The sequence below is a fragment of the Gavialis gangeticus genome, unplaced genomic scaffold (assembly GCF_001723915.1).
Source record: "Gavialis gangeticus isolate Ggan-Ray unplaced genomic scaffold, GavGan_comp1, whole genome shotgun sequence".
NCBI classification, from domain to species: Eukaryota; Metazoa; Chordata; order Crocodylia; family Gavialidae; genus Gavialis; species Gavialis gangeticus.
The window spans coordinates 82728408-82742646 of record NW_017728993.1 but is presented as its reverse complement, the minus strand read 5'-3'; positions in this window follow the sequence as shown (position 1 = coordinate 82742646).

The window sequence follows — 14239 nt, the reverse complement described above, 5'->3', positions numbered from 1 at the left end:
ATATATATATATATATATATATATATATAAAAGAAAAACTGGGGGTTTTGCTCCACAATGTCTTGACTTATGACATATTCTTGAGTGACTCAGTCCTGTAAATACCAAGTATATATTTTGAAAAGTATTGCAACTAGAAAATATATATATTTGGTGGACTCACCTAATGAAATAATATTCAAATCTACAGAATTTTCACTATTTCAAGCATATACCGTGGTCACTTTTGTTCATTATTTTGCCTACAAGGTGAAACTTTTAATACTCCCCGATTTACATTAACAATAATATGGCCACATCTGATGTTCAGTGAGATTGTATAATGCTTGCTTAAGAGAGAATTTTAAATAAAGATTATGTGATTCCTTCCTTATAATAGTTTCTGCTTAATGCCCTTGTACTGCAGGGAATTTCATTAGTATGTGCCCTGATCTTGTCCTCCAAACCCTCATTGCTTTAGACAAGCATGGATTTAATTGAGAGAATACCAAGCTGTGACTGTGGCTCAGGTGTGAAGGCTGTTTCCCTCAGCAAATTAAATCCAATGTAATGACTGTGCTTTCTTTTCCTTACTCCTCACTTATGAGAGATTTAATACTGCATATTAATTATTATGCTGGCCTGTCTTACTAAGATGCTGTTTCTCCTATTGTATTTTGAAAAAGATTGATACAGAGATAAAATTGACTGTTTAATGTACTATGAGGTTGATTAACACCTTGTCACTGGATCACAAGGTAATAACAAGTCACCAGTTTTCACATGGCTTCTTTTTGGATTCACCTACTCCCACCAAGATAGTCTCCCATATGTTTTCTATATTCTTGTGGTTAACTTGTCTACAGGCAGAGGAGTAAGTAGCCTGCCCCTAGCAAAGTCTTATGAATGTCTTCATTCAATATTAAATTAATAATCTTCAAATAAGCAAATATATAATAATCTCCTGCATCTACCAGATTTCTTACCCATACCAATATTCAAAAAATCAATGCACTCAGAATTAAATGAGGCAACAAGGAACCCGTTCTGAGGTTTTTCTTATCACTGTCTACAGCACAGAAGAAAGGATTGTGAACCAAATGTCTGTTCTTAAATAGCAAGAGATGGTCATTCGAAGATACTGGAATGGTGAAATGAAGATGAGAAGATTCCCTCAAAACTTCCAGAAAACTGTAAAAGGTAATGGAAATATGCCGGTCTGTATTGGGGAAATAAATCACAAGCCTGAATCTGGAATTTCCCCCCAATACATCTGAAACATCCCAAGTTAACTGAGTAATTCTCAAACCACAGCAAATATGGGCTGAAGAATAATTTGGTAGCAAAGCAGAAGAAACATACATGATATAGAGTTTCACTGAGAGAGTTGCAAAGTTTCTAAATGTCATATAATGCATGAGTAAAGATGTGCATGCTTACAAAGGGTGGGGAAGATTTGTTATTGATTCTCACTTCTGATCCCCCCAGGATGAAATGGTTTAGTACTGATTTTTTCCAGGGATGAAAAAGGGTGAGTCAGTAATTGAATCCAGTTAGCTGGAAAGTGCTGGCATCAAGTTTATAAACTCACAAATTTTTAAAGAGATTATTCTATCAGCGATCTACAAGCAGCCAGTAAATGTATTAGGAAAAAATTGGCATATCAAGTTGCTAGCCTCCATTTTGGAAGTGATTAAAAGACTTAACTCATCTGTCATGCCAGCTCCCCAGCAAATATTTTAGCAAAAGTTTAGGAGTACAACAAATTTAAAGTTTAGTGGTTATGTGCTGCCATGAGTTCATGGAGCCCATTATCGCTAAAAATAAATGAAAATTTAATATAATTTTACATTATAAGTTTGATGAGCTACTTCACCTGTTGTGCCAGTATCAAGCAGAAAGGAGCACCAGTCCTGGGACTTTATGCATTATGTAATATAAATCTAGGTTCTATATGCTTGGGTTTTTATTATCATCCCTCAGCATGATACCTAAGAACCTGCATCTAAATAGTAAAGAAAAAAGGGGGGGAATTTGATGATCCTATCCAGCCCTTCAGGGATTACAGCTCTTAAATAATGTGGCATCTTTGCACCATCTGTTTTGATGTGAGTTTTGAAACAGCAGTGCTGCTGAATACAGGCCTGATGCTATGTTGTAACTGCTTTGCACAGTGACAGGACAAAGCAGCCACAAAAGCAGCTTTCTTAATCACTGACCTAGGTGCTGACTGCCACCTGACTCTAAGCCCCTTGTATAGGGGACCTACCCAGCCAAGGTAACAAGCCTGGAAAGCCCTGACAATTTCCAAGTGTGGAACAGGCAAATGACATAAATTAGAGAAGCCTGGAGCCACTAAAAATTTCTGTTGAGACATCATCATTCCCCACCATCAGGGTGGCAATAAGTTGTTACAGCCACATTTGCCTCTAGCCCCTACCTCTTAATCATCCTAAGCGTAGCCCAGATTTGTGGGCCAGATGTATGTGGAAGTTTGCCATCACCTGTCTTCAATTTAGTGTGGTTTGATTTCATGTGCACTAAAGTGATTCACTGTGGCTAGGGACAGACATTCAAAAAGCTGCAGCCTGAATTGATTCAATCTTTGCAGGTTTGTCTAACCTGCCTAGATTGAACCTATTTGCAAGTGAATAGAGATGCAGGAAATGCAGGTAGATGCCTGCAATGGCTCAGGCCAAAAGCCGGAGGGTGCTTGAGCATGCTGTTGGCTGCAGGACAGCTGTGCTGGGGCAAGGGCATGGCCAGCCCTGAAGTGAACTGGCCAGGGAGGGGTTTTTAAGTGACCCTGATGGGGCACCAGCCTTCTCATGGTTCCCAGGGACCTCAAGCCTCTTCCTGGTAGGGGGTATGCTGTGGGTTGGGGCAGAGCAGAGCAGGCCAGGCATTGCTGCCACAGACTATGTGAAGTGAGTGGCAGCACCGGGGCCATAACCCCCCAAACCCTCCTTAGTACCACTGGGTGTTTACACTCTCTTAGAGTGGCTACACCTTAATGTAATATGAGCTAGGTAACATAGATCAGAGATAATCCTGCCCCGGAGTGGCATAAGCAGTGTGCATGCTTAGCAAGTGCTTAAAACTAGTCTCAAGTGTTGATGTGTAGAAATGCAGGTGTCAAGAGCTCCCCAAAATTACTGTGTAACAAGGCCCTAACATATATTTTGCCACTTCTTATTTCAAAAAAGATTTTGTCTTGGAAACTTCAAATGAGATTTACAGGAGAAATCTAGAGCTCTTTTTGGCTGCAGTGAGATCAGACCCCTAGTGCACAGTGCCAATTTGAAGAGAAAGAAGAGTATTGGGGAACTTGTTCACTAGTGTAATAGGAATACCATAATTTCTGCTTTTGCTAAATTTTAAAGTGCAATAGGATCTTCATAGGCCTAGGGAATCTGTGCTGTCTCTAAAATAGCTGAGCCAAATCCTCAGCTGGTATAAACTGGAATAGCTTACTGACTTCAAAGAAACTACACTTGCTGAGGCTCTGACCCAGAATTTTAAAGGTGGACTGTTAAAATAATCTATTTAGAAGATGACTGTGATTACTAGAGCCTCCCTCCCACTCTCAGGTGTTCCTCCTTGTTTATGTGGATTTTAATAGGTCTTCAGGATCTATGATGAGGGTTGTCTCAGAGTTTCTCATTCTTCTTAAGGCTTTGCTATGAGTAATAGAGGTTCTTTAGAGTGATCCTAATTGTGTATCTCTCTAAGTTACAATTCTCAGGATTCATATAACTTCAACCTTAACACTGATTGTGGTGGCTTTTTAATAGCTGAATATCTTATATATTAATATCCATATGCACATACAAATAGCAGATGAAAAACACTACAAGGATGTTATTGCTATCAGTGGGAGCAGACGTGTCATGAGTTAATGCCTGTGGCCTCCGTCAGTGCTACTCGTATTCTCTGCCCCACCTGATTCTTTGCTCCACTTTCTGCTCCCTGCCCTGTACTCCTCACCAGATCTGCTGCTCTACTTTCTGCACCCTGCCCTCTGCTCCCTGGCAGATCTGCCACTCTGCTTCCTGCTTCTTTTACTTTCTGTCACTGTGGTCTATACCCCCTCCATTATCTGCTACATGCTACACAGAGAGGCTGCATCCACTTGGGACACTCATGCCACAGGTTGGAACCACATGTACGCACATAACAGTAACCTAAGTCTGAAACACCTTACAAGGGGAGGTGGGGTGTATGTATGTGTATGTGTATATATATGGTGGGGTTTAGGGGGTATTAATCAGTTGCCATAGCAAAGCCTTAAGAAGGTGTTATATACATATGCATATGTATATACATATACATAGCCAGGTCAGAACTAAAGCGGTAGAGCTGGAGAAGAAGATAAGTAGGGAGGAGCATCTGGATGAGAGGCATCAGGGGTGGGAGGAATGGCTGCAGGAGGAAGCAGGAGGAGGGGAAGGCAGAGTGTGCAGGGGCAGGCACAGACATGTAGGCAAGGAGTGGAAGGGAAGGCTGCAGGCTTTCCTGAGCTCTGAAGTCTGCCCTGTGTTCCCCTGGGGCTACATGCCCACTTCCCCACCAAATGAGGTATTCTGGCCCAAGGCAGGTGGTGACTCAGCTTTGGCTTCAGTCCAGAACCAAAGCCAGAAATGAACCACTTCCTGCCCCAGGCTAGTACTCAAATCCAAGATGAATCTTTTTTTCTCCCCGTGTGTGTGTGAGAGAGAGAGAAAGAGAGAGAGAGAACAAGGAGATGCACACACATACACTAAAAATGGACATTGCCAATGTGTCACAGCCCTTAATGGTGCAGGACAGGAGGCAATGGGATCATAAAAAAAATTTATGGCAGCATAAATAAAACATCAGATTGCATCTGTTTCTACACACACACACACACATTATATATACACATCCTCATAGAGTTTTTTTCTGTCGTGTGTGTGTGTGTGTGTGTGTGTGTGTGTGTGTGTGTGTGTGTGTGTGTGTGTGTGTGTGTAAAACAACATCCGTGTAGGTTTTTTCACCCTTACAGTTACTGCTAGATAGTTTCAACCTTTGTTGGACCTAAGCAAAGTATTTTGTCCAGAAATAATAGAAACTGAAAAGCAAGAGATTGGATACTTCCTCTCTGAGATTTCTTGAAAACCCCAAATGATTGAATTAAAGGACAACACAGATGAAACTCAAGGCAAGAAAAGTGAAAAGCCTGTTGAATCAATATAAGACTATTTCACCTGCAAGTGTTCTGAAGAGACTGCACCTGGGTCATGGGTCTGGGTTGGGTTTTGAACACCCCTCTCTTTGGAGGAGTTAGCCTTTTGGCTTTCTTGTTAAAGATAACATCTAGCTGATGAGAGTGTAAGAGTGTGTGTGTCAATCAATAACTTTAAATGTTTCCAGCAAGCGCTCTCCTTTGGTTGAGAACAATTTAATACAAATTGCTGATTTCAGCCAGAATGTTCATGTTACTGAATGTGACATATGGAGACGGTGTTTTGAGAATAGCAATTATAGTGGTACTCTTATTTTAAAATGAGGGGGTTTTTTTTAAACATGTTTGTAGCATCTAATAATCATGGGGCCGTAATGAAGTTAAGAGAATTCAGTGTCTATCTCTGCAATGATGAGGACATATCTATTATCAGTGGGAATCAACAGACATGCAAATTCAAAGTATGATTACCATATTTACTCATATATATTAAGAGGAGATTTTCTCCCAGTCACCATGGGGGGAAAGTCCCTTATCTTACATTCACATACAATGAAACTCCAGTAAATACATAGTCAGTCTTTGAACTGCTGCTATAAAATGCATGTGCTCACTAATGGAAACCATCTCTGAAGTTGATTACATGAAGCTAACACTGAGCATAACCATAAAGCGCATAGCCTACATATGCAAACATGCCAATAGGAACCTACCACAAGAATAAAATAGTGCAGTACATCTGAATAAACCATGACAGTGACCATTCAGCACAGTCCCTTTCAAGGATGACTCTTTAAATCATGGTGAGCCACTACATTGCACACATTTTTACTTCCTCTCCACTTCCATAGGTAAGCTGTGCCTTTCTTTTCCATTCCCAATGTTTCTTCTCCAGCCTTAAACATCTGGCAAATATCAGCAAACATCCCTCTGTCAGTCCCTTTCTCAGCCTGTCACATACGAGTAGTATGGTCCCACCTTCCATGACACGATGCCAGACCAAGCTGCTCTATACCTTATCTGCATATACATTTTTGGAGGATCCCAGGACTCATGACAAGAATACCCAGTTCCTGTCACATGAGTGGGAGCTATTTAGCACATGGATCTTTGGTTGGGGGTATCTAGAGTACACATACATACTGAGCAGTGCTGAGCTTCAGGATCACCATGGCTTGAAGTATTGTTGATTCTGGTGGGGCCCAGCCCAATGAAATATCTAGCAAATCATGAGCCTTTTGGCTTTGGATTAATATCATGCATAATCCTAGGTTTTTGGAAACATCTTAAGCCTCAGGTGTGGGTAGAGGATGTTTGCCAGGAGTAGGGCCACTTATGGTTCTGGACTCTTGGAATTAGTTTTAGCTAATTTGGCCTTGGATACAAATTATATTTTAAAAAAAAGTCCTGTGCTTACCTGGCAAGGGGAACCCTGGGACCACATGACTAGAGACAGTCTTTCCTACTCCTGGAGAAGATTGCTCTCCTGGCATGGGGATAGTATCTGCCAAGGTAATGTACAGTAAATTTTCCACTTAGCTGTTGAAGTGGGAAGGTCTTGGCTTTAAGCCCACTTTATGGAAATGAGAGACTCTCCTCTGGCTTGCCCCTGGGGGCTTACAGCTGAGGGCAAGCAAAACTTGGGGGCATCTGAACCCCAAGTCTCTGGGCTTGGGCCTGCAAGTAGGATGCCTTCCAAAGGTTTTGGGAGCATCTGAACCCCAACATGGGGTGGAGGATGTTTACTAGTAGTAGGACCACTTATGATTCTGGACTCTTGGATTTGGATTTTTTTGGCTAATTTGGCCTCAAATACATACAACTAATTTTTTTTAAAAAAGAGCCGTCTTACCTGGCAAGGAAAACACTGTGAACACTGAGGTGGTCTTCCTAGTTGCATTCGGAGAAGACCGCTCTCCTGGTATTGGGATAGTAGCTGCCAAGGTAATGTATAGAAAATATACTACTTAGCTGCTGGAGTGGTAATGTCTTGGCTTTATGTCCACTTTATGGAGAGGGGAGACTCCTCCCTAGCTTGCTCCTGTGGCCATATGGCTGACGGCAAGCAAAACTCAGAGGCATCTGAACCCCAAGCCTCCAGGGTGGGGCCTGCAAGTAGGATGCCCACCAAAGGATTTGGAAACATCTGAAGCCCTAGATGGGGGTGGAGAAAGTTTGCCAATAGTAGGGCCATTTATGGTTCTGGACTGACTTTCGGATTTGGAATTTGATTTGGCAAATTTGGCTTGGAATACAGAAAATTTAAATTAAAAAAAAAATGGTTTTAGCCACCAAGGTGGCTTTCCTACTGGCTGGGGAAAACCACAAATGTGGCAGGGAGTAGTACCTGAAATGGAGGTAATGCATATTTAGCTTCCCACATTCTCTTTCATTGGGAAGATCTTGACTCTGAACCAACTTTATGGAAATGTGAGACTCCTCCCTAGCTTGCTTCTCAGGCCATATGGCAGAGGGCAAGTGAAACTTGAGGGCATCTGAACAACCAAGTTTTGGACTTGGGCCTGCATGTAGGATGCCCACTATAGCAGGCCAGTAGAGGGTGCTCCTGCATTGAGCTACCCACCTCACTGCTCCTGAGAACTTTCCAGGCTCCAAGTGCCTCCCTGGGGGCACCTCACATCCAGCCGACCCCCTTCCTGGAGCACAACTGTAAGCCTGGGATAATGCCGCCACCACCCAAGGTCTGAATTTATCTTGGCCCTGTGGCCCCAGGGAAACACAGGCCTAGTAGTCCTTGAAGGTACATGACCCACTGCAAGAATTTGGGTTGCTTCCTTCAGTCTGAAGCACAAATAGTGGTCTCCCTTAGTCAGCCAAACAAAGAGGACCCCAAGGCATAATCTAAGCCCTTTCCCCTTTAAGTCTCCCAAGCTAGGTACAAAGGAGAACTTTATTGGTTACAAGGAGTAGGTCTGGAATAGGGTACAGCAATATCAGAGAAATACCTTAGAGCAAACAGTGGCATGGTAGCCTTTGATTACGCATCTGTGTTACTGCACGCAATATATCTAGTTAGATCTCAAGTAGCTTTCTCACAAGTATCATCCAAAGGCAGGTGGAGATTTGCCCTGGAGGCAAGCAGTTCATTGAACATGAGTTTCAAGAGACAGAGCAAGTTTCAGATGGTCCAGCTTCTCTAAGCATTCTCATTGTGGTGTCTGCCCCACCTCCTGGGCAGTCCTTAACTTATATAGACCTTATGACCTCATTTACCTGATCCAATGAAGGCCAGCAATTGTTGGCTGCCAGCCAACAAATTTGGAATGCATCACTGGTTGCTGGGCAGACTGGCAGGGTCTCTAGCCCCCTCCCAGTCATGATGTCACTGCTTAGACCAATTGGGAGTTTAAGCCCCCAGCCAGGTGTGTGAGGCCAGTCACATAGGCAGAGGAAGCAGGTTTCCCCCTCCCTCAAGAACGTATCTTGCTCAGGTTACAACTCAGGGTTACCTGAAGCTGATGCAGCCAGAGGTGTCTGCCCTCTGCATTAACCAAATTGTCAGAATAGGCATCTGCCTGATAGCCAAGTTTGGGGTGAGACAGTGATGGCATTCTGCCACACCCACCAAAGGACTTGGAAACATATGAAACCCTAGACTAGGGTGGAGAATGCTTGCCATAGCAGGGCCACATATGGTTCTTGAATGTCTCATGGATTTGGAATTGATTTGGCTGATATGACTTCGGGGACACAAAATTTTCCTTAAAAAAAAAGTTTGTAGCCTCTCAAAATAGGTACAAAAGTACTGCTTAAAAGTGTCCTTCAAAGTACCTGTGCAAACACTTACAGCAGTTGCAAAAAAGGCAAAATGCATCAGTTCGAGATGAACTAAGTCTATGGGGATAAGCTAACATAAATGACTACTGCTGTGTTTATTTCTAGGTCACTTTTTACAAATTTGTTTCTCAGTTCCATGTACTCAGGGAGAGCAGGGTCTGACAGTAAGTTGGGGGGAAAGGGAAGCAAAAGAACCTGTTGTGGGGGGGCACAGAGGGCAAAGGGGCTACCTGATTCCCCATATTTTTGTTCCTGTGTTGTAGCAGTGGGAGGGAGATGAATTTAAGACAAGCCTCCAATAATTAGATTCTATACCTGGAAAATTATAGCAAAGTTATAGAGTTTCCATACATAGACTCTAATTACTGAGGGGTTGTCTTATGATCAGGGTAATCTTGTATTCAAATAAATACAATAATTTAATGTATCAGGACCTTGAAACTGTGGAATGTATGATTTCAGCTTTTTAAGCAATAGTGATTACGATGACTTATAATTAACAAAATATGAAGGAAAGGAATGAATACCTTGTGTAGTAAGAAATGCAGGAAGAAGGAATTTAGGTTGGCAGAATCTTCATTAATCTTCACTAGCTATGGATATAATCTATTTCTCAAATTAGATGAATGGCCCTGTGCTTGGAAAAAGGTGATCCCAGTTGGTCGAGATTTACTTTTCATGTGAAAAACATGCATGATAATTAGAGTGCATAAATATTCCTTAAAGCTGAATGACTACCTAGAAGGAACCAATGGCCTTTCTTTAATCTCCATAAAATCTTATGCATCATTTTTTCTCTCTTTTTTTTTTTTTTTTGGTTATTCCTGATGTAAAGCAGAATATTTAAAGTAATAATAAAGCATATTTATTTTTAATTTATCTGTGGTGCAGTTTCAGTTAGTAGGGACCTGCTAGCTATTTAGACCCCAACTCAGTAAAGCACTTATACTTCTGCTAATATCCCAGTGGCTTCAATGGGATTGAAGTGCATGGTTTAAGTTAAGCATGTACTTATGTGCTCCCTGAATAAGGATGGTTTCTTAAGTTGGTTCCTTGGTGCTCTACAGAGATTACTTGAGTCACCTATTTACATACTATTTATCACATATTAGGAAGACATTAATTCAGACTTGTTTAACTAAAGTTCAGGGCATGTTAACTGCCAGTTTGAGTCATGGTAGGTACTTGCATCTATAACTATATTTCCTTGTGTATTACTCTTTTGGTTCATTCTAAAACTGATGACATTTCTACATTCATCTTTCATGACAGGGAATCCTTAAGCTAGAAGAAATAATGCATATGTAAAAATGCTTTTCCCTTTATCAAGTGATAGCTGAGATAGGGTTATTATAGCATATGCTTTACAAATTTAATGCAGTTATTGGTATTTTAAAAATAGTTTCTGTCATTGTGTAAACTGAGCTGCTGCCACCCTGCCCAAAGAAGACAAACTGTACTCTGAGAGCAGTCATTTGTTTCTGCCCTTACTCAGTTTATTTCCTTTACAACATCCCCTCTGCTGCACACACACATCAGCAGCATACAATTTAAAGCACAGAAGCTAAGTAATCTTATAAGGCATCCTTAAATCTCTAAGAAAGAAGGAACTAGAGCAGGGCAAGTTCAGGTACTGCTGTCAAACCTGCAGCCATAAGGGGTCCCCAGGTTATGCTTGCCTGTTGTGCTCCATTGCCTCCTTATATTGAGTATGAGATGCTTCAGGCTGACTGAGAGCTCTATGATGATAATAACTTGAGGATCCTGGGGAATTAGGATTTATCTCCCTTGATCATGGCCCTAACTGGGGCATATAACCATGTCCTCCTGTTTAATTCTCACTTCCAAATACCCACCCATTGATTATTGCCCATTTTCTATAAAAATATACATGCCCAAAGATATGTCTTAAACACTGGGGCACATAGGAAAATGTCATTCATTGAATCTTTAGTCGTGAAACTTGGAGACCCAGTTGTATGGCTATATATTGGAATTGAGTTAGAGTTAGTAGGGGGCGTAGAGAGAGCTGCTTTTTCAAAACTGGCTCTGTTGTTCTGAGATAGAAAAAGCATTGAAAATTTGACATCATTAATGAGAAAAGAGGAAAATTATAGTGATGTGAAATTCACAGCCCCCAGGATGTGGCTTCTGGTTGCAAAGAATCCACCAGGAACACAGTGAAACAGTGCAATATGCTTGCAGTCCCATCTGGCAATTCCTCCCCAGAAAGATGACACTGAGCTAGAAGCACATGAGGCACTTGTACACGTGATGCCATTAACATATGCATGTAACAAAATGTCACTTTGTGTGGATAAATAGTAGCACAGTGTATGTAATATGTGTATGTATATGTGCGTGTGTGTGTGTATATGTATGTATCTGTATGTATGTGTGTGTGTATGTATGCATATATAAAATCTCACACACACATACATACATATATGCACGTATATGTACAGGCATATATATGTGTGTAATATATACTGTATTTACCTGAATCTAAGATGACTTCAAATTTAAGACAACCCTTCTGCTGAAGGCAGAAGTGGCAAAGGGCCCAATCCTTTTGTCTTTTCTTTTGGCAGAGCCTGCCCAACTCTCCTCTGGCCAGGGACTGAGCTGCTGGCAGGCCAAGCAACAGAGTTACACCACCACTATTCTGTTCTCAAAAATCAACCCATTAACTTTAATGCAAGATGCTTGATTCAACCCTGTTTGCCACAGAGAATGTTTCTGGAGGTGTTCATAGAATGCATTACCCTCTGGTCCTGATAACAGTGGAAAAGGACTATTTCAGTCTGTCATATTAGAAAATTACTGTTCATAAGTAGTAGCCACTTTTCAGAATTGTTTTAATTTTTACTTATTTCAAAATATTCAAAGCAATTAGGCCACATTATGGACTAATCATTTGCAAAAGTACTCCTGGGTTAAAAGAAGATCTTTATTTTATTTTCATATATACTTTTCAACAGAGGTATATGTTTAACTGATTTTAAAAATGTGGGGAAAATATGTACCTAAACTAAACCTTTCTGTTAGTTTCAGTCAAGAGTAAATGTTCACAAAGCAGGCCTCCAGAAACGGAAGGAAGGTATTGTCTTTGTTACACAAGGCAAATTTTGAATTCAAAATGTCTTCAGGGTAATGCTAGGAGTTCAAAAGAGATTTTGAAAAGTTATACAGAATAATTTAATAAAGTAAGAGCAATAAAATGTTCCAGTAAAATTTCAAGGACATATCAGAAGTATTATGGAACTGTTGGAAATAGGCAAAATAACTAAAAACCTGTATTGTGCACCCAAAACCAAGAACTCTAACAAGCAATGCAAGCCCTAGGATTGCATCTCACTGTTCCAGACCTGGTTATGAATGAAATCATGGTTTTGTTTCTCACCTGTCAGAAACCCCTTTATTTCTGTTCTGATTGTTATTTTGTTTCCTTCACTTCTGGTTTTCTCTTTTTGAAATGATGCCACATAGACTACATGCTTATTTCATCCAGGGTCACTTAAAGCCTGAATCTGCACTCCACTAATTTCGTTGCCATATACAAATGTCAGTGGGTCAGATTATGGTTAAATCACCAACCCTCAATAGTCTGTGTGTCTTTTGGTCTTTGTGAACACCAAATCAAAAACTTTTTCAGAGTAACATATTTCTCCAAAACCATACATCTGAGCTTTAGGCAGGTTATATATGAATCATGCTATCTTCACATATCACTGACTAAAAACTGAGATGATGAAATATGCTCCAAGACACCACAGGAGTGGCATCCTTACTTTTAATAATGAAAAGTAGTAATAGAATATGACAGGGTATCCAACTATAATTAATTGCTTACAATGAAAGACAGACATTGATTATAGTCTAAAACCTCAACAAAAGAAATGCAGACCATGGGTAATATAGTCTAATGGATGGGGTAGCAGAATGGGTGTCAGATTCTATCCCAAGGCCTGCCAATGAATTGCTGTGAAATGCAGGGTCACTTCTGCAGTCACTTATAGTAAAACTGAGGAATCCAAAATCAAAGGTTACTTTTTAAAATTTTGGTTTTAACTTCTCTGTGCTTCAGATTCCCCATGTGTAAAAAGAGGTTAATAATACTGACCCACATCTGTAAAGTGCTTTGAGACATAGCAATGAAAAGCCCTGCTTCAATGCTAAGCAGTATTAATATGTCACTAGACAGCTGACGAAAATACCTCTTATCATACTTTTTATTTAACAAGATAAGCCTGAGTTTAAAAACATTCCATTGTTAACCCCTCTTAGAAATGGAAAAACTACTGAAGTGTGGGGAAATATTATGTCCATTTTTCCCATCTACATCAAAGATTGTTCACAAAGTAGAGAAGTACATTTACAATTCATAGGCAACCTAGGTTTTCAGTGAGACATTCAAAGGTTGATCCCCTGATAATGGAAGTGAGTGATTGATGCGGGCTAAATGCAGACATTCTGGAGGGTTAGGGGGAGCTTAGATCAGGTTAAAAATGGCCACCCAATCTAACTTTGTTCACCCAGGTGCAGACCTTATACTTAGACATGGTCTTATTGATCAGAAATCAACCTAAACCCATAAGAGTACAGAAGTTCTGCACACACAGACTTGTCTGAAACCTAATCAATATAAGATGGACTGGTGCATAGAACTTCAGCACAGTTGCCCTAGGGCTCAGAAAGCCCAGCCACTGGCCCCAGTCCCAGGGCTGTGCTTTTCATACCTGCCTCCCTGGCACCAGGCTATTTTTAGGCCCCTAGCCCCTGGCAACTCTCCCCCCAGGCCAGCCAGCCCTTCCTAACCTCCATCCTGCAAGCTGCTCCAGGTGCCAGATTTATCAGTGTTCACTGCTGCTGGGAGCCAAGCCAGTAAGTATTAGTGGTGGGAGCAGATGAAGGAATAGGGGTGTAGGTTTGCCAAGGGGAAGACTAGGGGAGCTAAAAATAGCTCCTGGTTCCCCCAAAACTCCCCCTCCCAGACCCTGTGAGCCCACCTGATCCTGCCAAACCCTCCTGGACTCCACCAATCTCCCTATGAACCCAATCTGTCCCCCATTCTCCCAACTATTCCCATGGAGCTTGCCTGCTCTCCTCACCACCACCCCTACCTCACTCTGGCAGATGCTGCCTGCCCCCTGTCCCCCAACACTCCTGATCGCTCTTGTGGATCCCACCTGCTCCTCCCCAGTTGCTCCCATGGATTCTGTCTGCCCTCCCACCCCCTCAGTCCCCCCTGCAGAT